This window comes from Dermacentor variabilis, chromosome 11 (assembly GCF_050947875.1).
Source record: "Dermacentor variabilis isolate Ectoservices chromosome 11, ASM5094787v1, whole genome shotgun sequence".
Taxonomy (NCBI): Eukaryota; Metazoa; Arthropoda; class Arachnida; order Ixodida; family Ixodidae; genus Dermacentor; species Dermacentor variabilis.
Genome location: NC_134578.1, coordinates 55,876,262 through 55,899,777, shown reverse-complemented (window position 1 = coordinate 55,899,777; position 23,516 = coordinate 55,876,262). Strand labels below are relative to the sequence as shown.

General features: G+C 44.6%; 1 protein-coding gene across 5 annotated transcripts in view; it reads left to right on the top strand.

Annotated features, from left to right (window-relative positions):
- Nucleotides 1–23,516, top strand: part of LOC142564559 (venom metalloproteinase antarease-like TtrivMP_A) — a 126,409-nt gene that overhangs the window by 82,114 nt on the left and 20,779 nt on the right. The gene's annotated exons all lie outside the window — the stretch shown is intronic.

The window sequence follows — 23,516 nt, the reverse complement described above, 5'->3', positions numbered from 1 at the left end:
TGCCCGGGGAGTATTGTTGGAGAAGTATGGGAGAGGCCTTTGCCCTGCAGTGGGCGTAACCAGGCTGATGATGATGATGATGATGATGATTATGATGATGATGATAATGATTCCCGGTGAAAGGAGGCTGCGCGAGCAGCTCATGGTGTCATGACAAGCCTCACCTCGTGGAGCAGAAATTCACGCCGACGATCGGTGCGCACATCACGTGTGTCTAAAATCCCTTTTGTAATAAAATTGTGCCGCCGCGCACGTCACAATCGTCTCATTTCACACAGGACACCAGTTGTGTCTCACCGGCCTTTCTCAAAATTCGCTGGTCTATGGACCGGGTGGTGGATCCAATACTCGTGGCGCACGGGCGCTGCAAAGTCGCTTGAACAAAGGGGCGTCTCTAGCCGAAAGGCTTTCACACAAGATGACACTCGACAAAGAACTGTCTCCTCCCTAGTCAGAGTCCCTTACGGAAAGGGAGATAGCCGAAATATTCAAATGACTTCAAATGACTTTACATTCACCCGTGTGTCAAGGGTAAAACATTGCGACGTAAATCCTTTCGCATTCCTGAGAATAACGTGAAAACGGAAAGGCAGACGGCGACTAAAACGGACGCAAACCTCATTCGCAGCCCATCAACAACAGAAACGTTGCCAAAACACACTGTATCCTGGGTGATAGTATAAGTGTTCCTAAGTATGTTTCTTACAGTTAGCAGACCGAAAATTTGTCTCGCAGTGCAATTTTATACAGCCATACTTTCAAACGCGTGCAAACTGGTCCCGCTGCAGACGTCACCACCGTGGTATCCCACTTTTTGTCTCAGGCAGCTTCACCGGCGTGTTGTTTCGGCCATCCCGTTTCGTCGGCATAGCCACCTCGCTGTCTGCCCTAAAGCATTGAGCTATCCCATACGGCCCCGTCAGTGGGCAACCACAAGAAGCCTCGCGTCCAGTAGCCACAGAAAGCAACATGGGACCTTAGCAGTTTCTTAGGAGATCATTTGAGCAGACTGTTAATAACGAGGATAATAATGAATGCGGGAATTGTAACGCTGACAGGAATTGCAAGCCTTATGCTGCCTGCTTTTATCAGTTATGATTTCCTTTTTGAAAATTTACGAGGTGCACAAATTTCAAGCTTTTTGTCAGTCTCAGTTTTAACAAACAGCGCTTCTTGTCTTGCTTCCACGCTTGCAAATCGCAGCGTAAAGTGTGTTGCCGGGGATACTCCTTTTCCTAAGCGGTCTTTCTGTGCGAAGTAAACGGATAACCTTCAAGGAACTTAGCCCGTGTGTCAAGGGCATGTCGTTGCGACGTGAATTCTTCGCATTCCTCAGAATAACGTGAAAGCAGAAAGGCAGACAGTGACTTATAGAAGTTCCATTGACGCTTAAGTTCATGAATGCGGATTACGCGCAAGTGTATGGGCACTGCTCCCGTTTTGTTCACGGCGTGCGGAATGTTATAAAAAGGCTTTGATTGTGGGCAAGCATAGTGGTTTTCTCGAGGCTTATTTTTATTTTGCACGTCTTATCTCGGGTTTTCTATATTTGTAATGTGTAAAGTGCCATTAGGAAATATCGTAAGGCACTGCAAGGAAATGCACCGTCTTTATTATCTCAAGCAATTTGGCAGTGAATTATGCCCACTATTTAGTTTCCCCTGCTTCGCCTTTTTGCTCTTCCGGAGTCGTCTGGACTCAAACGTGTGTGACGTTTAGCGCCAGACGTGTGTGTCGTCTGTCTTCTTCTTTTGTCCCGTTTCTGATGCGCTACGCCTTTTGCCTCCATCATGGTATACGAACAAGCCCAACATGAAGCTTTAGTCTACTTCTGGGCAAGCCAAGCACACATCGTTTGCTGGAGTTGTCCAGCTCGTGCCCGCCGCTTCGCGGTGACTTCGCGGTCGGTTGACTGGCTCAAGACCTGCCGCCGCTCGCGTCGACGCTCAGTCCTCGCTTGGCGCTCGGCCTCGCGTTCACGAGAGGAACCCGGTACTAGCACACACAGAAGCCGCAGCAACTACCACAGAAGGTAAACCCAGCGCGCCTCCAGCTCCTCTCCTCCTCCGCGACGCTTCATCCGCTTTCTCCTTCCCCGCGCTGCTCAACGCCACCAAGACATTCCTCTAGGTGGTGTTACTTTACTGCGCACTTAGCACGCTCCTCTGTACCTTCCCCGGCATGTGCTTCTCTTAACCTCCAGGCGCCTTCTTCCTCCTGTGTTCGCTTCCCATGCTGCGACACACATAATCTCGCCGATTTCACATACTGGGGACGTACGCTTGCGCGTAAATGCTAAGCGTGTTTTTGTTGTCCTTCTCGAACGACGCCCTCATTGGAAATTATAAAACAAGATGGTTAAAGCAAAGTTTCACTTGTGATGTAACAGTGCGTAGAAAGCTAGGAGAGCTCTAGTGTGGAAACATCCTTCGCAACAAACCTTACTGTGTGTTTTGTGACGTCACGCAATGAGGTACAAAAACATTTGCCTGCTTTCGAATTGAGAGAGGTTATATATGTATGACTAAGGTTCTTGAACTTTCTCAAAATCTTCAACATAACCGTACAGTTTTTTCGTTCTTTGAAACGTGAAATAAATAAAATATTGCTGTCTCTATTTTTGACTGTGAATCAGTTACATTTACTCCTCTTTCTACCAGGAAGGTATTATCAACCACGAACTGAGAATAAAGCCTTTACCACAAGACGAACGGTCGTTACAAGATAAAATACTGCATAAGATCTACAAAGTAGAAGAGATAGATGGTACCTATATGAATATGGGTAAGCAATGTTTACTCATCTCTGCCTTGCTGGTTTCCGCAGAACTATTACGCCAAACCCTTGCCTTTGTTTCTGAATTGTTGATAAATTTGACTTCGCCTGCCATGTGCTAGCCGCCCGGTTAACTCAGATGGTGGAGCGGCTGCCCCGGAAAGGTGGTGGTCCCATGTTCGAGTCCCGGACCAGGACGAATTTTTCTTCATCTGCAAAGCCTTTTTTCGAGGAAGAATTTGCTAAGTTTCGCCAAGTTTTTGCGAGGCCATACACGGCCAGGCCGGTAAGCCACACAAGCCCCAGCAAGTCGCACGCATACGAGCCGCAGTAGGTGCACCACAATTCATTATGTACAGTGCTTCAGTACCAGCCGTCATCATAGTCGTCCGGTCCTCGTCCTTGACGCCCGACCATCGTCGTGGCCGTCGTCGTAGTCGTCGTCGTGGTCGTCGTCGTGGTTGGTGGCATCGCGGAAGGCTTCGCTATAAGCACTTGCAAGGCAGAGCTCTTCTGTTTAAAGTTCCGCACCGATCTCACCGTAGAGAGATTCACGTGAAACCAGAACCGGTCACAGAGGCGGTAGCTATGCCCGAACTCTATGCCGAGAAATACGCGCTGGAAACGGCCGTTCGCACCTGCCATGGATTTGCGGGTTTCGGGTTGAAAGTTCTCGGTGGCACGCAGGCCCGAAAGCGATTCATGGCAGCGCCGAGCATTCAGTCGGCCGGGTTCGTTGTCTCTAGTCTGTAACTCGGGATCCTTGGCTCGGCGATGGCGATTGTCGGCGGCGGCCTCGGCGCGATGGGCCGGAAGGGCTCTCCTTCGTCGATCGCAGTCCCGCTGAGCCGCGCGCAGAGCTTCCTTGTACGTCGCACACGCGACAGCTGTGCCCCAACTCTATGCCCAGAAATTCGCGCTGAAATCGGCCGTTCGCACCCTCCGTGTGTCGGCGGGCTTGAAGCTGGAAGTTTTGGAGCAGTCGCAGGCCGGGATCGCTTGTCGGTGACGTCGAGCGTTTGGGCGACAACTCTCGTGTTCCTTAAACTGAAACTCGAGATACACGACTCGACGTCGCCTTTTAGCCGCAGCTTCAGCGCGGTGTTCTGGATCAGCTTGGCAGGACGCATAGCTTCTCGCTTGGCAGTACGGCGCTCTTCGTGGTAAGCCGCTCCTTCTTCGGGCGTCCGGACTTTCTTCGGTCCTCCCATGGCAGCAGCACGTACGCAGGCAGTAAAGGACACGAGAGGAGTGCCGCCATGCCGGCGCGAGGTTTTACTAGCCTGTGACGTCACAACTCCGCACTACGCGCGTGGGGTGCGAGGAGGTTACGTGACTCTGTACTCTCGCAGCTGGTTGCGAGGCAACGCGTGGCAGCGCACAGCTGGGCTGAATTTTCTGGTAATGCTCCACGGCAAAATGAAAGCTTAAACAGTTCCCTGTTAAAAGTGCAAAGGCTGCTTCGAGATCTCCTGGCACTATCCTTATTTAAAACATTTTCCTCAGTTGTTTGACTTGTAACCGTCACTATTCCGAAAATTAGTTGGGGAATCTAAAACATAGCGATGCTACATAAGAGATACCTCCATCAAGGCAGTGATGTCGCAACAACCGACTGCCTTTTCGCATGGTACAAAATTCTCGTCGAATAGTCCAGTTCCCTGTGTAATATGCGTACCCTTTTCGTACTGGTATACGCACATAGCACCTGTTGCTTAATAAATATGTCTGGTGTTCTCTCTGCGTACGGGAAAGTCAATACGCTTTAATGTCTATCGCCCGCACATGATTACAGCAGCTGGCAACAACAATACTAGTTGTTATAGCATTAGTTTTCCTTTCTTTAACCACAGCCGTTAAACTGCCTCAATAAGACTCAATAATTTGCAACTTACTCTGCAGCGAAGCAAATATGTATATCTATTTATGCAGAGCCCACACTCTCACAAGTTTACCAACGCTCATATGAGCTCAACCAGCATAAGAAAAGAGACCGAATAAATGGGAACGGTAAGTATTGCAAATTTAAATTTGAAGTAATTGGTTATGTTTCAGTATTTGTCCTTTTGTTATAATGCGCGGCAATGCATTGATAAGCACTCGCGTAACTTACAAAACCATTTAATGCGGGTGAATTGAGCCAGAAAAGTAAATAAGCACACGTTTCGTTCAAGAGCGTTCAAGGTATTTATTATCAGTGGAGGTTTCCACATTATTCATTCGTCATCCACCGCATAAAATGCAGTTGGTCTTAAATTCAAGAGAACTTGGTGGCCACTAAGAATTATTTAGCTAAATAAAAGAATGCTGGTGAATATATTGCATTTATGAAAAGTAATGCTGGTAACATTATTGGGGGCGAGGACTTACGGAGTCGCCATCTGTCGGAAGCGTGACCCTTGCGTAGTATGAGGGATCACGCGGCGCGCTCCTCATAGGTTTCGCTTACGGCGCTCAATAAAAACACCACGCTGCAGCCCTCCTGGACATTTGTGCAGGTACTCTCAAAACGAGGGAAGTTTTCGACTGTCGATATAGTAATCTTGGGCAAACTTAAAGCACAGAATCGTTTACAGAAGCTATCTTTTTACCGAATACGTACAGCGAACGCCACTACGCGTGGTTGCCGCGAAGGGAGCTTCCGAACCGGTTTCTTGCGTGAAAACTTTCGCACTGTCGCCAACTTTTATTTTCGCAAATGCTGAAAGTAAACGACGTGAAATATGCTCTTGTAGTAGGCTGGCTGTATAAAAAAACGGGACATAACAGAATGAAGCCTCAATGATACGATCGCGCGCGTTCGCAGCGACCGACTGCGCGTCTGTATGCATGTCCGCGCACAATGTTTTGGTTTCGCTGTGAGCGCGCTTTCCTACCGTGTGTGCGTGTGCGTGCCGTGAGCTTTAGGCCGCAGCATATGAGCATTTGACAGTACACTAGCGACCATTGTTGCGTGGACGCTACCAGAACTGCCCAAAAATAATTTCGTTATAGAGACTTCGAGGCCTACGGCGACTCTGATGCGCCGTCACGATGATTCAATCTTTTTTTGTATCCTAATTTATGGACCTTTCAATGTTGTTTCTCAAGTTAGGCGCACTGCATGTTTATCGGTCTTCTCAGCGTGCGATTTCCCTCTGCTTCTTTTTTGTAATCCAGTGCAATAATTCTTAACACAAGCATGACCATATGCCATGCCTTTCTTTCATGTGCGTCTTACCGCTCCCTTTCCGTTCCAGTGAAATTGCGAGTATCTAGCATCAACAAGTTCATAGACGAAACCGTCCTGGCATTAGCCGGGCAGCTTGCGCGGGCGAGCGTCTCAGTGCGCGTTTTATGCTACTCACCGAACATCGCGCAGTACCGGCGCCATAGCAGAAATCTTCCTCGCGTGTGTGCTTGCTGCACACCCGAGTTGTAGCCTATGGCTGTCTGCCGGTTCTAAATTTCACCAGCCAAGCTTCACGCAGCTCCTTGCCCTGCGGTACGGGTGAATAAGGCTGACACGGGTCCCCGTTGCGTAGGTCCGGCACTGCGGTACCGAGCAGTAGCCTACCATGCTGCACGCCTCCAAAGGCAGCCACTACCTATTATAGTAGTTTCAGATGTTGTCAAGTTGACACCCAAAGCGGCAAAGCCTCACCACTTAATCGGAACCATGGCGCAGGTGGGATTTTAAACTTTCGTTTTCAGCTCGCTTCGGCGCTTCCGAATCAGCCGCCGCGGCCGCTATATCCACGCGATCCCTCATGCCACGTCACGCCGACGGTGGCGCCAGCTTTTCCAGTGGTGGAGTTCGCCGCTAATATTATTATAACGTTACAAAAGTAAACAGTATTAAATTCCGGCAGATATCACTTGAGGATGACTATCGACGTTAATAAGATTGGCATTGTAGCCGTGCAGCAACGCACCATATCACCACCGCGAAAACGCGTCATGTGTGAAGCGTGTACTGCAGCCTGGATCCTCTCTCGCGCTTTTCACTGCGCACGCTGCTCCACCTAGTGGTGCGCCCTGAACTACGCATGCCAGGCCATGGCCTCCGAGATTTTCGCGCCGCCGGCTGGTTTGTCTACGGGAGTCCCGATCGCACGGAGAGAGCGTAATTTCAGAGGTGGGCGTGGTCGAGTCCTCCTCGCGGCCGCGGCGCTCGTAACCGAGGTGTTGGGGAAGCTTTCTCGTGCTCTGGTACTGATGCCGCGGCTTGGATGAGGCGAGAAAAGAATGATTTTGCACTGCTTTATAACTGATCTTTCGAAAGCCTTTGGCCGCGTACTTCATAAACGACTAACACTTAAAGTACGCAATCTCGAACTTGATAGCAAAACAACACGATGGCTTGAAGAATTTCCAGCCAATAGTTTTCAGGTGTTTAAGTTGAATGATAATATTTCCCGTCCAACTCTTGTCCATTCGGGTGTCCCTCAAGGTACAGTAATCGGTCCGCTTTCATTTTTAATATATATTAATCACATAGCAATAAATAATAATTCAACAGTTCGCCTTTTCCCCGTTGGTTGTGTAACTTAAAGAGAGATAACTAGCCCTAACTATGTCGTAACTTCGTAATCTGACCTTAATAAGCTAACAGAATGGGGCTGAAAATGGCAGATGCAAATTAATAAAGAAAAGACCAAACACTGGAAGTTCATTTTTGTCTCAAAGTCACAACCAAATACTCGCGTATTAAACGATAGCACAGTAGACTTGGCAACATCAGTTAGATACCTCGGCGCCTTCTTTAATTCTAGTTAAACATGGACTGACTATACAGAATGTATTCCATCTAAAGCGCAATAGAAAATTCGCTTTCTTAGAAGACGCTTATATCTGGCCGATAGGGACACCAGGCTTCAAGCGTACAATTTCCTCGTGCGTCCTTCCCTTGAATATGCATCAACTATTTGGAACCCCTAGCAGATCACTCTTACCCATCTACCCGAAGCCTTCCTGAATAAAGTAGCATCATTCATGTTGTCATCCTACTCGCGATCTCAAAGCGTTTCATATCTGAAGGAAACGCTGAACATGCCGCTACTCTCAATGCGCAGAAAATTCGCTAGATTATCTTTTTTTCACACACTGTGTCACAGCAACGCATCGTTTGCCCATTCGCATATTTTACCGCCACCTCGTACTTCACATTGCATCGATCATGCCTGCAAATTGAGCCCTATCTTCGCCTCGACGGAAAATTACAATTCCCCTTTAACCTTATCATTAAAAGAATAGAATGAGTAACCCTCCAGAGTAGCTACGATGGCACAGTCCTTTTTATTTCGTTTTGCATTGCTAAAGTATCTAGAATCCTAACACTTGCAGTAACAAAATTTTGTCTTCCAGAGCACTTATTCGCATTTGCTATTTCTTCTTTCTGTGTTCACAGCAATTTTCTAAGGATATTCACATTGTTGCTTGTTTTACGACTTGCTGTACCAAAGTGCTGTATTAACCACCGGCAATGCTCCTTCGTTTGTGGAAATTTTGTTCTCCTTTAAGCTCCCCCCCTATGTACCTATGTAATGCCCCTTGCGGACCTTTAGGGTATCTAAATGAAAGAAAATTAATAGCAATTGTGTGGCATATACATATACTCATGTATACACACACACACACACGCACACATACACACATATATATATATATATATATATATATATATATATATATATATATATATATATATGCGACAATTTTCGATCACGGACAACTCCACCGACGCCTACATTGGATTTGCGGCGTTACGGAGTCCTTAAGGCTTTCGCGCTAAACATTTTCAGATTCTACCAGGCAATTATTTCAGATACACTAATCTAGGTCGCAGATAAGAAATTTTCAAGCAAACATTTTTGTGCATATGGGTTTGCTGCTACATTTTCGTTAGATCTACGATAATTTGCGAATGTATACCGACGCATTTTAAGATAAAAATGGAAATTATCTTATCGGATATAATAGTTGCGGTAGTATTTTGTATCTGTATCTCGAATACTTGTTGCCCGGGTATCTTCTATCGTATCATGATACAATTGCGAAGTAGCTTTGCCCAACCCTGGTTGCGACGCACTGTTCCGCTAAGTCCTCTAAAAGACCATTGGTAGCGTTCGCCAACTGCAGAAGTTCGGAGCCGTGCCAGACGCGACACGCACCAGGCGCTGGATGCTCAAACAGGGCATGGCGCAGTTCACGAGCCAGGAACCGACACACACAGGCCAAGAACGACCTGATGCGGGGAGTGCGACTCTTCACGAGGATGCTCAGTGATAGACCGACGTAGCCCCCTCTAATCTCGCTCCTCGCATCCCGACTCGTTGTGCGGGTCTGACCCCTGCAAAGGCCATCTCATGAAACTTTGACCCTCTTTCTTTCTCTCTCTGCAGGTCTGCTTGCCTTTCTCTTATCCTCTTTCTTCCTTTCATATTATTTGTTTCTGTTCCCACCGCGCTGCTTTTATGACGCCCGAACTAGCTGCATGTGCAGACACCGTCATCATCCTGCGTAATACTTTTGCGTCCTTCTATGGTGTTGTCATGAGATCTCAAACTTGGAACGAGGAAAGGCGTCCTTCTTTAATTTATTTATTGATATCACTTTACCAAAAGAATAAATGCTGGAGTTAGTGGGAAGAGACGCACAGACGCGGCTTGAGGGACCATCCAGCCCCTTTAATACATTTTGCTACATCCAATCACGCATGTTACACATTATACTAAAACGCAGATGCAGAAAAGGTTCTCGTAGGTCGACCGCCCCGAAAAGGCATTGGTGGCAGGTTCTAATCCCATAACAGGACGAATGTTACCTCAAGTGCTAAGCTTCTGCTCTGAGAAATTCGTACGGGTTCTCCTTTGTGCTACATTCGAGTGGACGACAGTTTTCCCTTCCACGACACCTCCTCCACCTTGCTGCATTCCGCAAGACTGATCTGCTATGCAGAAGGAGTAATGGAAATTGCTCTATATTGAAAAAAGGTACAGAAAATATTTTTTTTAAACAATGAGAGGTTACGGGAAGTATGCAAGAAAATATACCACAATAATTCTTCAGGACATACTCTAACCTATCATGAGCTAAAAAGGGGAGGGTAGTAAGAGATTGAATTCTCAGTCTATAACGTGCGTACGACATCCTCCCATTTCGCACAAATTGGGTGGTCTTGTTAAGTTTTTACTTATTATTTTACAGCCATAAATATTTAAAAAACGGGGAAATTTTCCTGCGTCTGGTTTACGGGCGTTAAAGGGAGATAAATTTCCCGTCATGGCCGCGAGTTCTACAACAACAGTATTGCTAAATTTAACAATAAAATATTATTCGCGATAAAGACTCCATCGGTAAATAGTATCGGCTTTAGCTATGTAATATTTCTTAAACATGTTTTCAACATGGGCCACATGTAGTACATTGGGGACTATCCACATTTTCTGTTTTGTATTGGTAATAAGGTATTCAAGTTACACTGCTGGTGGTGCCCCATAGTGTATGTACACTGCTACCGTGAAATGGAAATAAAAAAATGCATTATTACTAATTTGACAAGTATTTACTTTTATTTATTTATTCAAGTTACCTGTAAGGACCCTAACAGTTGAGGGTTTTACACGGGGTCTAGTACAAATGGGTGCAGGCGTATACAACATTGATTTTAAAAGTAGTACAGTAGAATAGGTACAGCAAAAGGATGTGACTATTGCATATATATTTACACGTTACATGAACAACACACAAGCGTAATAACTTGGGGTATTGGTTGTTAAAGGAGAACGAATAAAGAATTCAGTCAAACAAAAGTAGAAGGTTCGGTATCAATTTAAGTGCAGAGGAGAAAGTGTGAAGTAAATTGATAAAAGTGCAATATACAATGATTCATATATAGAATAAAGCGGGAAGATCCCATGCCCGGTGGAATCATTTTTATGCGAAGTAGTGTGCGGGATGGGTACCAAGTTACGAAACAAAAATGAGAGCAACAAGACACAGATGGCTCTCTGATGACCTGCATGACATGGATGTCACGACATTCACGTCATGACCTGTCATTTATGTTCTTCACACACTCTTGTCATAATGCCAATTTCGGCACATACAAAGGCGTAGGTGGCTCTTTCGTGACCTACATGACACGAATGTCAGGACCTATCATTTATGTTCGTCCTACACTATACTCATACTATGGCAATTTTAGCACATACAGAGACGTAGGCGGCTGTTTCATGACTTACGTGACACGTATCTCATGACGTTCATGTCATAACCTATCATTTATGTTCGTCATACACTTTTGTTATACCATGCAAATTTTGGTACATACAAAGTTAATGAAACGACTATGAAAGCACCAAGACGTAGGCGGCTGTTTCATGACCTGAATGACACGTATGTCATGACGTTCATGTCTTGGATGGTCAGTTATGTTCGTCATTCACTTTTGTCATATTATGCAAATGTTGGTACATACATAGTTAACGAAACGACTATGAAAGCACCAAGACGTGGGCGGCTGTTTCACGACCCAGATGACACGTATGTCGTGATAATAATGTCATGACCTATCATGTATATTCGTCATAAACTCTTGTCGTACTACATCTACCAAGTTAAGGAAACGACCAAGGGAGCAGCCCGCCGTAGCCGGCTGTTTCACGACCTACATGACACACGTTTCATCATAATATAATAATTATGGAGTCTTACGTGCCCAAACCACTTTCTGATTATGAGGCACGCCGTAGTCGAGGACTCCGGAAGTTTCGACCACCTGCGGTTCTTTAATGTGCACCTAAGTTTAAGTACACAGGTGTTTTCGCATTTCGCCCCCATCGAAATGCGGCCGCCGTGGCCGGGAACATGTCATGCTACTCACATCATCACCGATCGTTCATGTTCGTCACATACTCTTGTCATACTATGCAAATTTTGGTACAGTATCGGCTGCATCGAGTCTGGCGACGGATAAGCGGCAGGGCGTTATGATGGTTGTAGGCAGCTGGGCCAGCGGCTCCTGTCGGACGACGGCGCAAATGCATGCAGTTGACCTCGTTCACCGAACGCACGCTTGAGAGCAGCATGATACCACTGCGAGAGCGCTCCGTCACGTGGCTTTTCTTTTTCACACTTCGCGGGCTTTCCTTGCAACCCGTCAAAAAATACTACGTGGTACGTATCATACAGGAAACAACTAGATTGGTGGCTTCTGAAGGGGCTGTAGAATTCTGCGTAAAACACCTCGGGTCCTCAGCCAATAATTAAAAATTTGGGTAATCAAAATTAATTCTCTTGTGAGTTGCGGGGAAAAATTGCCTGAGTTTCTACGGGCCAGTGCTAATAGTGTGGGTTTGATTCAATTCGCGTCTGACGCGCCTTTCATTTTTAAAATAGTAAGTTACGTGGGACTGCCCGTTTATGCAATGGGACAAACGTGATGTACTCCGAGCTCATAAACATATTTGCATAACGATTGTACGATACGAATAAGTATAGTACAAGAGCTTTTGCATCACCGCAAACTTGCTCGCTTACCGCTTTTCCGTAAACTTCACCGTCGCACATCCATAGCTGCAACAAGCAGCTATCTTTCCTCGCCGGGACCATCCTAACAAAGTAAAACAGATAATGTGCCACTCAAAACACTACGCCGCATCTTTCATACAAAGCACATCAAAGGATTGGAACCAGTTGCTATCACACATCGCTACAGAAACTAACATCAGTAAGTTTGAAGACCTCACTCACGATAACATACAGGAGACCATCCCTGTTTAATACTCCACTGGTTTGTTCTTGTCAAGTGTGTTTGTTAATTAACGAGCTTTTTTAATGCGAAGCATTTCTTAGCCAACATTGCCCTCTTTGATAGTATCTATCTATCTATCTATCTATCTATCTATCTATCTATCTATCTATCTATCTATCTATCTATCTATCTATCTATCTATCTGTCTGTCTGTCTGTCTGTCTGTCTGTCTGTCTGTCTGTTCGTCCGTCCGTCAGTCCGTCCGTCCGTCCGTCCGTCTGTCTGTCTGTCTGTCTGTCTGTCTGTCTGTCTGTCTGTCTGTCTGTCTGTCTGTCTGTCTGTCTATCTATCTATCTATCTATCTATCTATCTATCTATCTATCTATCTATCTATCTATCTATCTATCTATCTATCTATCTATCTATCCCGCCCCCGACGTCTTGGTGCTCTCATAGTCGTTTCGTTAACTTCGCATGTACCAAAATTGGCATAGTATGGCAAGAGTGTATGACGAACATAAATTACAAGTCATGACATGAGTATCTCGACATGTGTGTCCCGTAGGTAATGACACAGCCGCCTAGATCTTGGTGCTTTCATGATCCTTTCGTTACCTTGGTATCTATAAAAATTGCCTGAGTTACTATAGACTCTTGGAAATAGTATGAGTTCGGTTCGATTCGCTTCCGACGCACCTTTCATTTTTAACATCTTGACTAAAGTTACGTGGGACACCATGTACAGCGCTTGTGAAATGTACATCTAACAACTATTCCGGAACCACAAGTTCTATATTTGTAGATTTAAACGTTTGGTTTTAATTTATGAGAACAGTTGTGCCATAGGTAGGAAAAAAGTACAGCCTTTGCTTTGTTGAAGTTAGCATTTAGTCAGTTTTCTGCGGAAGAATAAGAGAGTGTACGCAAAAAGGGTTCTCCCGCGGTGATAGATGAGTGTAACAATCTGACTGAAAGAACACACTCTTGTCACCTACGTAAGTTACAAATTTCGTCATCTGATAAGAAAAAAAAACATCTTCACGTACACTTTAAAGAGCAGGAGGCTCAAAATGCAGCCTTGTGGGTACCACATGGTATTTCTTTAAATAATGATGCAATTTTGCTAACAGAAATAAATTGACGTCAGCTGGGATAACATCTTAGTGGTTGGAGTGGGAGGCCTGTAGTCCTATATATTTATTTAATGGCTAAAGTAAAATATCCATATTCATGTGGTCAAACCACCGTGCAAACACGACAAATATCCCTGCTGCTGAGAGCTCGAGTTCCAAGTTCTGCATGCTATGTTCCTTGTGATCAAGAAGGGATAATTCAGTGGACGTGTTTTTACGAAAGCCGTATTGAGAATTTCTAACATCTTAAGGTTATTACAAAATGAAGAAAAGTCAAGTCAGTTTGGATAGCCACTTCAAAAGATTTAGAAAATATACGGAAGGTTGATGTCGGGCCACACTATTTATTATATAATTTATCAGACTCAGATATAGCATAGTTACAGTAGAAATAATTTTCTCTCGGAATAAGCCTGCAGAAATACACAAGTTGTAAATGCGAGCCTGAAGAGGGGTGGTGCCATTTGTTAAAAATTTTACGGGTCCAATCTGTGACCCACCAGCATCTCAGCTACAATAATTTTCGAGTCCTAGCTATACTGAAATTATATAATTTGTCCGATTGGCGGAGAAATTATTGTTCTTATTTTGCCGCACCCAAATATTCTACGAGATAGACTGATTACGGTTAACCTCCCTGTGCTCAATATAATCATTAAACGACTGTGAAAATAATTTTTTGCTAGAATATTGCTCTGCTTTCTGTTCATGAGAATATTTAGCCTGTCTTTTGTTTTTGTCATCCTTGCACGATGGAAATAGCTCCGAATAATAAGCATCTCGTGCCTCCCATAATTTCTTGTTTAGCTTGCTACGAAATACTTTAAATGGGTCGAGATCCAGAGGCTCTCGAGTTATAACAAGTTTTCCACATATTTTGTCACACATCCTAATTTTTTAAAAGAAGGCTTTGCTTAACCATGGCTCCCCTAGGTCCTTTTCCCAAGCTTTCTTTCAGGAAGTGCTTTTTCCACACACCAAGAAACCTGTTATATAACATTTAAGCTAATTCAGTATGATCTTGTTGGCAAATATGATGCCTCTTAATTTGCGTCAGTTCCATGTTTAATACTGCTAAGGTATGCTAAAATGCCTTGCTTAGTAACTCAGGGGACCAATTGCAATGCATGCTCACTGACCTGGAGAAGCAAAGCAGAAGGGTGGGTCTAAAAATTAATCTGCAGAAAACTAAAGTAATGTTTAAGAGTCTCGGAAGAGAACAGCAGTTTACGATAGGTAGCGAGGCGCTGGAAGTGGTAAGGGAAAACATCTACTTAAGGCAGATAGTGACCGCGGATCTGGATCATGAGACGGAAATAATCAGAACAATCAGAATGAACTGGGCTGCGTTTGGCAGGCATTCTCAGATCATGAACAGCAGGTTGCCATTATCCCTCAAGAGAAAAGTATATGACAGCTGTGTCTTACCTGTACGCACGTACGGGGCAGAAACCTGGAGGCTTACGAATAGGGTTCTACTTAAGTTGAGGACGTCACAACGAGCTATGGAAAGAAGAATGATAGATGTAACATTAAGAGATAAGAGCAGATTGGGAGAGGGAACAAACGGGAGTTAATGACATCTTATTTGGAATCAAGAAAAATAAATGGGCATGGGCAGGATATGTAATTAGGAGGGAAGATAACCGATTGTAATTAAGAGTTACGGACTGGATTCCAAGGGAAGGGAAGCGTAGCAGGGGGCGGCAGAAAGTTAGGTGGGCGTATGAGATTAAGGAGTTTGCAGGGAGAACATGGCCACAATTAGTACATGACCAGGGTAGTTGGAGAAGTATGGGAGAGGCCTTTGCCGTGTAGTGGGCGTAACCAGGCTGATGATGTTAATGATGATGATGATGATGATGACACTAAGTTGTAGTGTGAAAAATTGTGTTGTTTTCTACTGATAGAGTGATTTGTTTTAATGCATCCATTTGAAACAAATGCCCTCACATAGACAAACTTACGTGGAATGCTGAAGGCCATATAAACTTCAAATTTCCTACTAGAAGTAAATCATGCCATATTTAGTAGGAAAACAGGCCACCAGCCCCAACGATGGGGGGTGCAGCACCAATGACAAGGACGTACTCAACAGCAACACAGAATACTTCATAATCTGCCATTGTAGATGAACAATTGGCTAGTATGTTATATGTGTTCAAACATTAATAGTGACTCACCTCGATCCCCAGCGACTTAATGTCCTATTCAGCTGGAATGTTTTCTTACGAGATAACTGAAAGACATCATAATCAGCCATATATCATGTTTCATTTATCATTGCATTGTTGCAGGCCTTATCAATACCTTCAAAGAGCTTTCAAGTTGTTCTGTTGTGCTATTAACAAATTTCGCATTTTGCTTTCTTCTCCTGCCCCTTTTGCTTAGAATTGTACCTTTCTTTTATCTTGAGCAAGTGCAATTTGAATGATTATCTACATCATTGTTTCCGAGAATTGGAATGATGTAATCAATGTATAATATCAAATCATTGGATAATTTGTCATATGAGACACAGCATTGTATTTCTGAATTTCCACTGATTTCTTTGATCTCACAATGTAGTGCAGTATTTGTCATGCCGACCTGCTGTCATAATGTGTGATCCCAAGGTGAAGGCCCTGTCAGGGGGCATTGTTGCTACCCTTTGCCGCGCCTCGTGGACATCCCGTACCACCTATGTATGTCCAAATAAACTGAATTGAATTGAATCGAATTGAATATGGGCACAAGTAATAATAGCATTTCGGTTTCCCTTAACGGGGCCATACAATTCCTGTTTTCTGAGTAACCTAAAGTGAGTCATGGTTATGTTGAGAAATTACAGCACAATATGACAAAGAGATAACAAAAACTACTAGGCAAGATTACGAAGCATATCCTCTTTCTCAGCCACTGCTGCTGAAGCACTGTTTTCTTTGCGTACAAGTTTCTATTTGCATGGCGTGCGTACTTGTACACGGAATGTTTCACCCGTTTCTTCGCGTGAGGCACAGATCAATTCTGGCTCCACTTTTCATATGCTCGGTTATAAAAGCTTTTGCTGAGCTGCACTCTAAAAGATACGAGGGCACTCAAGCACTTATGAGTTGTCAATGCGAAACAATAATTGTTTAATTGAGCGCTTACGAGCAGTTCTTCGTGTCATGAACTCCTCAAGCGCAAGCGAGCGCATTGAGATGCTTGGCCAATGACTCCTTGATAGCGCATTTCCGGTGCACTTCGATCCATGTCGTCGTGCTGCCTTGTCCGACTGTCATAAAATCTAATGGCAACGATCTCGAATAACCCACAGTGAATTTTGACGTCACCGCTTTTTCCATGCCGGGTACGACAGTGGAAATTTCGGCCCAAGTTGCACGATGTCACAAGGCAGAGTGCACAGGCCTGCCATTAAGGAGGCGCTGGCGTAGCCCATTTCGTCAGACATTCGGCTCCTGCGCGTGCCGTAATTTGTTCGAAAGACAGTACGGTCAACATGCTTTCTTTAGAATTTGTTGTGTTTTTTATGCATTGATTTCTGTATAGCGATAATCTAGGCGAAGTCAGAACCCAGGTAAGACCTCACACTCGGAAGCAGAGGCTTCCGAGTGTGAGGGTGACGTGGCGTCGCGTCGATGCCCTCTCCCCTCACGTAACAGCTGACGCGCCTATGTGGCAGCAGTTCCTTTCAAGTGCTGTGCTTCGTCGAGGCGCGCACGTGAAGTGGTGTTGCAGCCAATGAGAACATTGGTTCCGTTTCACTGCTTTTCGCTCAAGCAGCCATTTATTGGCGTCACATCAAAAATATTGCATACTTTGTAGAGTGTCTTTGCCGAGCAACAACACATCAACAACAAGACAAGAAGACTAACTTCCTGTATATTTAAGTTTAAACCCTGATATGCTACTCCAGGAGCTTCAACGACATACCGAAGTTGACTGAGTTCCTGAGGAACCCCAGATGTCCCAATGTTTTCAACATTTCGCTTCACATTCTTCATATCTTGGTCTAGGCAGTCAAGGCATTTCGTAATTTCATCAATTTGATCAGCCAGCCTATGTATATGATGCTCGAAGCCGTGTATTTTACATGTTAAGCCCAAAAGCAAGTTGTGCTTCAAATTCATCTTGTGAACTACAAGATGAGATTTGATTCTGTTTTGAAACCCTGGCCAGAAACAGCACCGTTGTTATGTTATGAGCGTGTTATGAGTGGTGTTATGAGCGTGAGACATGCCTCGGCATGTCTCACGCTTCCAATATTTCTAAAGGCTTCTCGTTTGGCCTTCTCGTTCAATCGAGAAAGCATGCCAAAATTAAAAGTACCCTACATTCGGAGCTCGATAAGTCAGAGTCATTTTCGCTCATTGGAGAACAAGAAGACATTAAAAGCCGCTATTGCAAGCAGCTCTTAGTATTGAAAGTGCTAGAATTTGTTACAACTGAGTTTTATTAGAAGTAGAGCGTAAGGTAGACAGACTAAAATGTTGAAATTTCGCCAACCTAAAGAACATACAGAAGACCGTTCAAAATTTGATGTGCGGTGTGCTCCACTGCTGCAGCCAAAAAAGAATACGAAGTTGGAGTATCAAAACGAATCCAGGAGGTCGTGCTTACGAACGCAGTATTGGTGCTATGGGAATAAAAGTTTTTTAATGCTGACAACTTTGTGTGGCAGCATTATTGGCTATCCCTTCCCCTTTCGCCAACATATCTTGGAATGACTTGGAGCCCGTTGCAAGTAGCTTACATACAAGAAACACTACTAAAAATGTTCACTTTGCTTTCATGCGTAGCGCATCATTACACGGAAGATAAAGAAGAAGAGCGATCAGCGAACAAAGATAAGTTTACTGTGGAGCTTCACGTTATTTCGGACTCGGTGCACCAAAAATCATTTGAGAAAGATGAGGAGTTAATTGCTTATCTGGCAGTCATGACAAATGCAGTGAGTACCTCTCCTTATTTCTTAAGGATGCAATTCTGAGTTCTTGCATTCGAAACATTTATGTTTTCTTACTGGGAATTCTTTCTTACTGGTGATTCTTATATCTGCCGAAGATCTACCTTTCCCAAATTGGGCTCACACATGCATGCATTGCAGTGCGTGAGAAAATGCGCCTTGTCGTGTTTTTAAAAGTTTTAGGCCGGTCTCCCTGGCTCGTTCCTTTATAGAGTGCCCTGTCTGTCCGATGTAGGGTAGCCGGGAAGCTCAGCAGAAGAAACACTACTATCAGACGTGGTAATGGAAGGGTACTATTCAGGAAAGAGAAACATTATGATTTATACATCGCTACAGCTGTTTCAGTCAGAGATGGGGTGGTTAGACATCTCGTTGTCGGAAATATTGAGGACAGTGTGTGCGTGCGTACATTGGTCCAGTTATTCGTGCGTCTGTACCGTAAATAAATCCGTTGCAAGTGTTGCCGGTGTCATCGCCAGTGTGTCTTCGCTATTCTTTATGCCCTTCTTGGTGCCCGTATGTCTTTCAGCAAGTACACGCTAGGCCAAAACAGCTTTTCTCTTGAAGGCTTCTGGGTGAAAGTATGGCAAGTATCACTTAGGGTGGGAAAGTATTTAAGGAATAATTTGCAGTTCATTTCAACTACATACACCGCGGGTTACTAAAGATAGTTCTCCTAATACGCTAGTGGTACAACCATGGAGTGGGGTGCTTGCGAAGTTTTGGCGCTCTTGCAAAGCAGTGTCTGGTTGCCAAGACACTCTAGCCTTCGCGAAAGATGTACCGTTGCCAACGTTGTTCATAGTACGAGTGCCTGTTGATGCATGTAGTGTTGACAATGATAGCTTCGATGTTCTAGTTGGGGTGATATCTCTAAAGTCCGCAAGAAAATGTGCTTGCCTGATTTCCTTCACGTTAGACACTTAATATTCCCATTGTGTGCCTTGGATCTTTTTAACCTGTTGGACTGTACAGCGGGAGGCCACTCGCTTCCCTTGAGCCATACATAAGCATAGACATGGTGGGCCTACGTGACGACATCGAAGATACCGCCACTGTTGCCTGGCTTGATGATGTCATATTACCGACTGCGCTGAATGTCTGCTATCAATGAAGCCAGAAGCCAAGTTTCACATTCTCTCAAAGCATAGTCTCATCCGTGAGTATAACAAGAATGCCAAACCCCGAGCCAGCAAGTTTGGGCGACTTCTGCACAAACTATCTTACTATAGAGTATTAGAGGTTGCATTGCGCAACATTTTGAGGAGACACACAGAAGAGAACGTTGGCTAATATAGAGACTAGAACTCGAGCCTGATCCAACAGAGTTCATATCGAGTCTCACTGGCTGAGTAAAATTATTGCTGAACATGTAAAAGAAATAATAACGAAGAGGTTCATTTAAGAGTCATCGGCTGCATCTTGCATCTTTGTAAAGAAAAAATATGGCTCGGGCAGGTTCTGCGTCAATTATCTACAAGTGAGCTCTTCTGCAATAAAAAAAGGAAGAAAAACACCTTTCTGATCCGGTCCACAACTGCATCCGTCCTCTACTGTCAGCTTTGCATTTTCTTTCCGTGGACCTCAGATGTAGATTTGCAATTTTTGCAACCAAGATGTCTTTATATTGGCGAATTACAATACCTTCGCAAGAGGAAAACAGAGCTTGTAAACCCAAACACCTTGCTGAAGTTTATTATGTGTAAAGTAGTCTCGTTTGTGTAGTGCCCCTTCTTACCTTCGGCTGTCTATTGACATAGTTATCTGTAGCTTCAAGTACACCATCTCTCTTGCATTTATCCCCAAGACGTTGCCATGTTTTTCAGGATTACTTTCCACGAGTACATTGAGCACAACTGTCCTTTTGACTTAGTCTCCACATGCCTCGACATGGCTGCGCTGTCTTTGATCCCTCAGTGCCACCTTTGTGACCTTGAAATGTTAGTCCTCACTCACCTGACCAATAGGCGCGGCGTTCGATCCGACCTACAGTAAGTCGTCACAGTCTGCATGACGCTACCGCGCTAGCTACGAGGCCATGAAAGATTTTTAGATCAGAACTCGTACATGCGGTGCCCTCCTCCCAAATTTCCTGAGGTTGATTACAGACAATTTTCCTTTTTCCAACATAATCAAGCTTGGCTTCACGTGATAATGTCATGATTAGGAGGCTGGCTCATCGGCCGTTACCATACTTTTTATCTCTAATCAATCAGTCTCCCTAAGATAGACAACATAAGTATATCTCATGCACGAAAAGAGATGTGGTTTGGCAATGAACTGCACATCGCAAGCGTGGCTTGCACCTAATTCATGGTCCACTACACTGGCCCCTTCAACATTCTGGTCTACCTCAATGGCGTCACTTAGGTGATTTTCGGCACCACGTGCGTCGGGAGCCACTACCGCTTTACCAATACCACTCATGTCACCATTATTAAAGGTTTGCACCGTGGGATTTCCCAATAACTCCCTCTTCACGCCATCTGTAATGTGCATAGTGCTACGATATGGCGGACAGTTCGTGAAGAGGAGGGCTATGCTCTCCGGTAATCTGATTGGCCTTACAGCTATCGTCTCGCTGTCAGGAACCGTCATATTATATCGAATAAACGTCTCACCCTAACAAAATCATGAACAAATGGTCAGCGATAACGTCTTTATTAAATGTCGATTCTTGCAGCCAGACTACGCCCCCTCGTATTTCCTAACCATAACAAATGTGAATGTGTTAAAATAACGGTGACCAAGTTTCAGCGTACTATGTGTAAGGAACAACAGGTTCGTTAAGGACGTCATAACTGTAAATGATGCTGCATTTCAGGTGAACTTAAGATATCTGGACATGAAAAATCCACGGATAAGCTTCATCCTCGTTGGACTTACACGTAGTAAAGTAAGTCTTTCAATCAGTGTTCACCGGAACAATAGAACACAACTGAAGGAAACCCCTTGATTCTTCTCTGTATTTACAAAGTGTTAGCGTTCTCTCCACAAGGAGAGATAGTACGTGAGGTCTCGAATCAAGCTATTGGTGGTATTAGCGTATTGTGGCTATATAAAAGTATGAACAAGCGAAAAGCGCACTTGATGCTTTGTTCTGAAGCTCCATGTTTCCACTCACTAGTTGAACAAAAAAAACTGCTTTTTTAGGCCAAGACTGGTTTAGTCCTTCCAAGGCAACTGAAACATGTCGCTCTTTTCTTGGTGTCCTTTGCCCCACCATCAACAAACTGACCGCGTGTACCAGCAAGAGGCATGACGTCGATTATTTACTCCGCTGCAGTATAAGCTTATCACTAGCGAGCGACTTCCCAGCAAACGTAAGAATGGTGCTGGGAGTGGCACCCCTCCTGCCGTCCCACAAATTTCTAGACTCGTCACAGCATGTTTAAGAAAAATAGTTGAGGAGGAGTAAGAGTGATATTTGGGCCACAACTGCGATATCACTTAACAAGAAACTTTAGGCGTGGATAGCGCCACGGAAGAAGTCTGCATTAGACAGCACTGATATCTAGAAAAAAATTTACGCCGGAATTTCGTAACGGGAATTATCGGAAATGTGCGAAGCTTGTGCTCGTCGGTAAGACTGGCGTACTGTCAGTTGTTGCTTCCCTGCTTTCAGAAACAGCTTGGGAACAACGCTAACTCCGCTCGGTAGCTCCACTTTCCTTTCCGCACCAACTGCCTTACACATATAACGGCTCTGTGCGTACCACGTGACACCAGTTGCACATGCTCAGTGCTGCCTTCCGCTGCCTTCGAGACTGTCGCACGGGCACCACTATGAAGACCAGAGGGCACAGCCGCGCACCCCCCCCCCCCCCGTATACCCGCGACCACGAATCACCGCTAACTGTACGTTCCCACATTACGAAGACTTATAGCATGCCTTTGTGTCCATACCTGGCTCCTAGACCACACTCTTTTCACCTTAAACCCATTTTCCACTGTAATGAGACTTGATTTCGTTCTAGAAGATGGATGACATCACTTTGGAACATGACACATTGGTATTGCATTCCTCATGACGTATACCTTATCTATTAGGCATTTTTGAGCGACTCTGGCCTGGCTAGAGTGATGCTTTTGGCGCCCGTGTGAGTAGCCATATACTACTTCACGTTAAAAGATCAACGTCGCGTAATGGCGCCCAGTTACAAGTGCACCGTGCAATACGTGGTATTTTTAACCTAGTTTTTCGGCGACCGATGGCACTTGGTGTTCTTTGGTGTCCTCCTTTTGAAGCAACGACCAAGAACAATGCTTCCTATAAATTACACTTCGACTAGACTCAGTTTTTGCGGTTTTGCGTCATGAATGTTCAAGAATGCTGGCAACCAAATTAAGAAAATAGGTGCACCTCCATTCTCGCACTTCCTTTTTTCAAAATATGGGCGTAGCTAGCAGACAAATTCGCAACCGTATTATAATCAACAGAACCCCATGGATCTTGAGCCAAGGTGGCTAGTGACTTCAAGAGATGAAGATATAGCAGTGCGCTTTTTGTACCACAACTTTATTGTTGGGCGTCCAATAATACAAGGAAGTAGATAACACCTTGAGAACATGCAACAGACAAATGACGTCTTTTAGGTTCATGCGCTCGCCACTAGCTCAAGTGAATTGCAAGAAAAAAACCCGCAGAGAAAAGAGGCAAACAGTGGAGAAAAATATTACGTTGTTCTTTCTTTGATACAAAACTGGGCTGGTTTGCAGGCTTCAACACACATTCTATTAACAAGCAGGGCTTGGAGCTTCTTTATCATCAATATGGCCATGAGGATGAAAATCAAGGATGAATTATGTTCTTGGCAGTGTGAGTGTCCGGACTATGCATTCCCGGCGATGTCAACACCACCGGTATTTCGCTCATGACGTGCTATGTACTTTTACGGTTTGAAAGTTCTTTGAAAGGACAAGC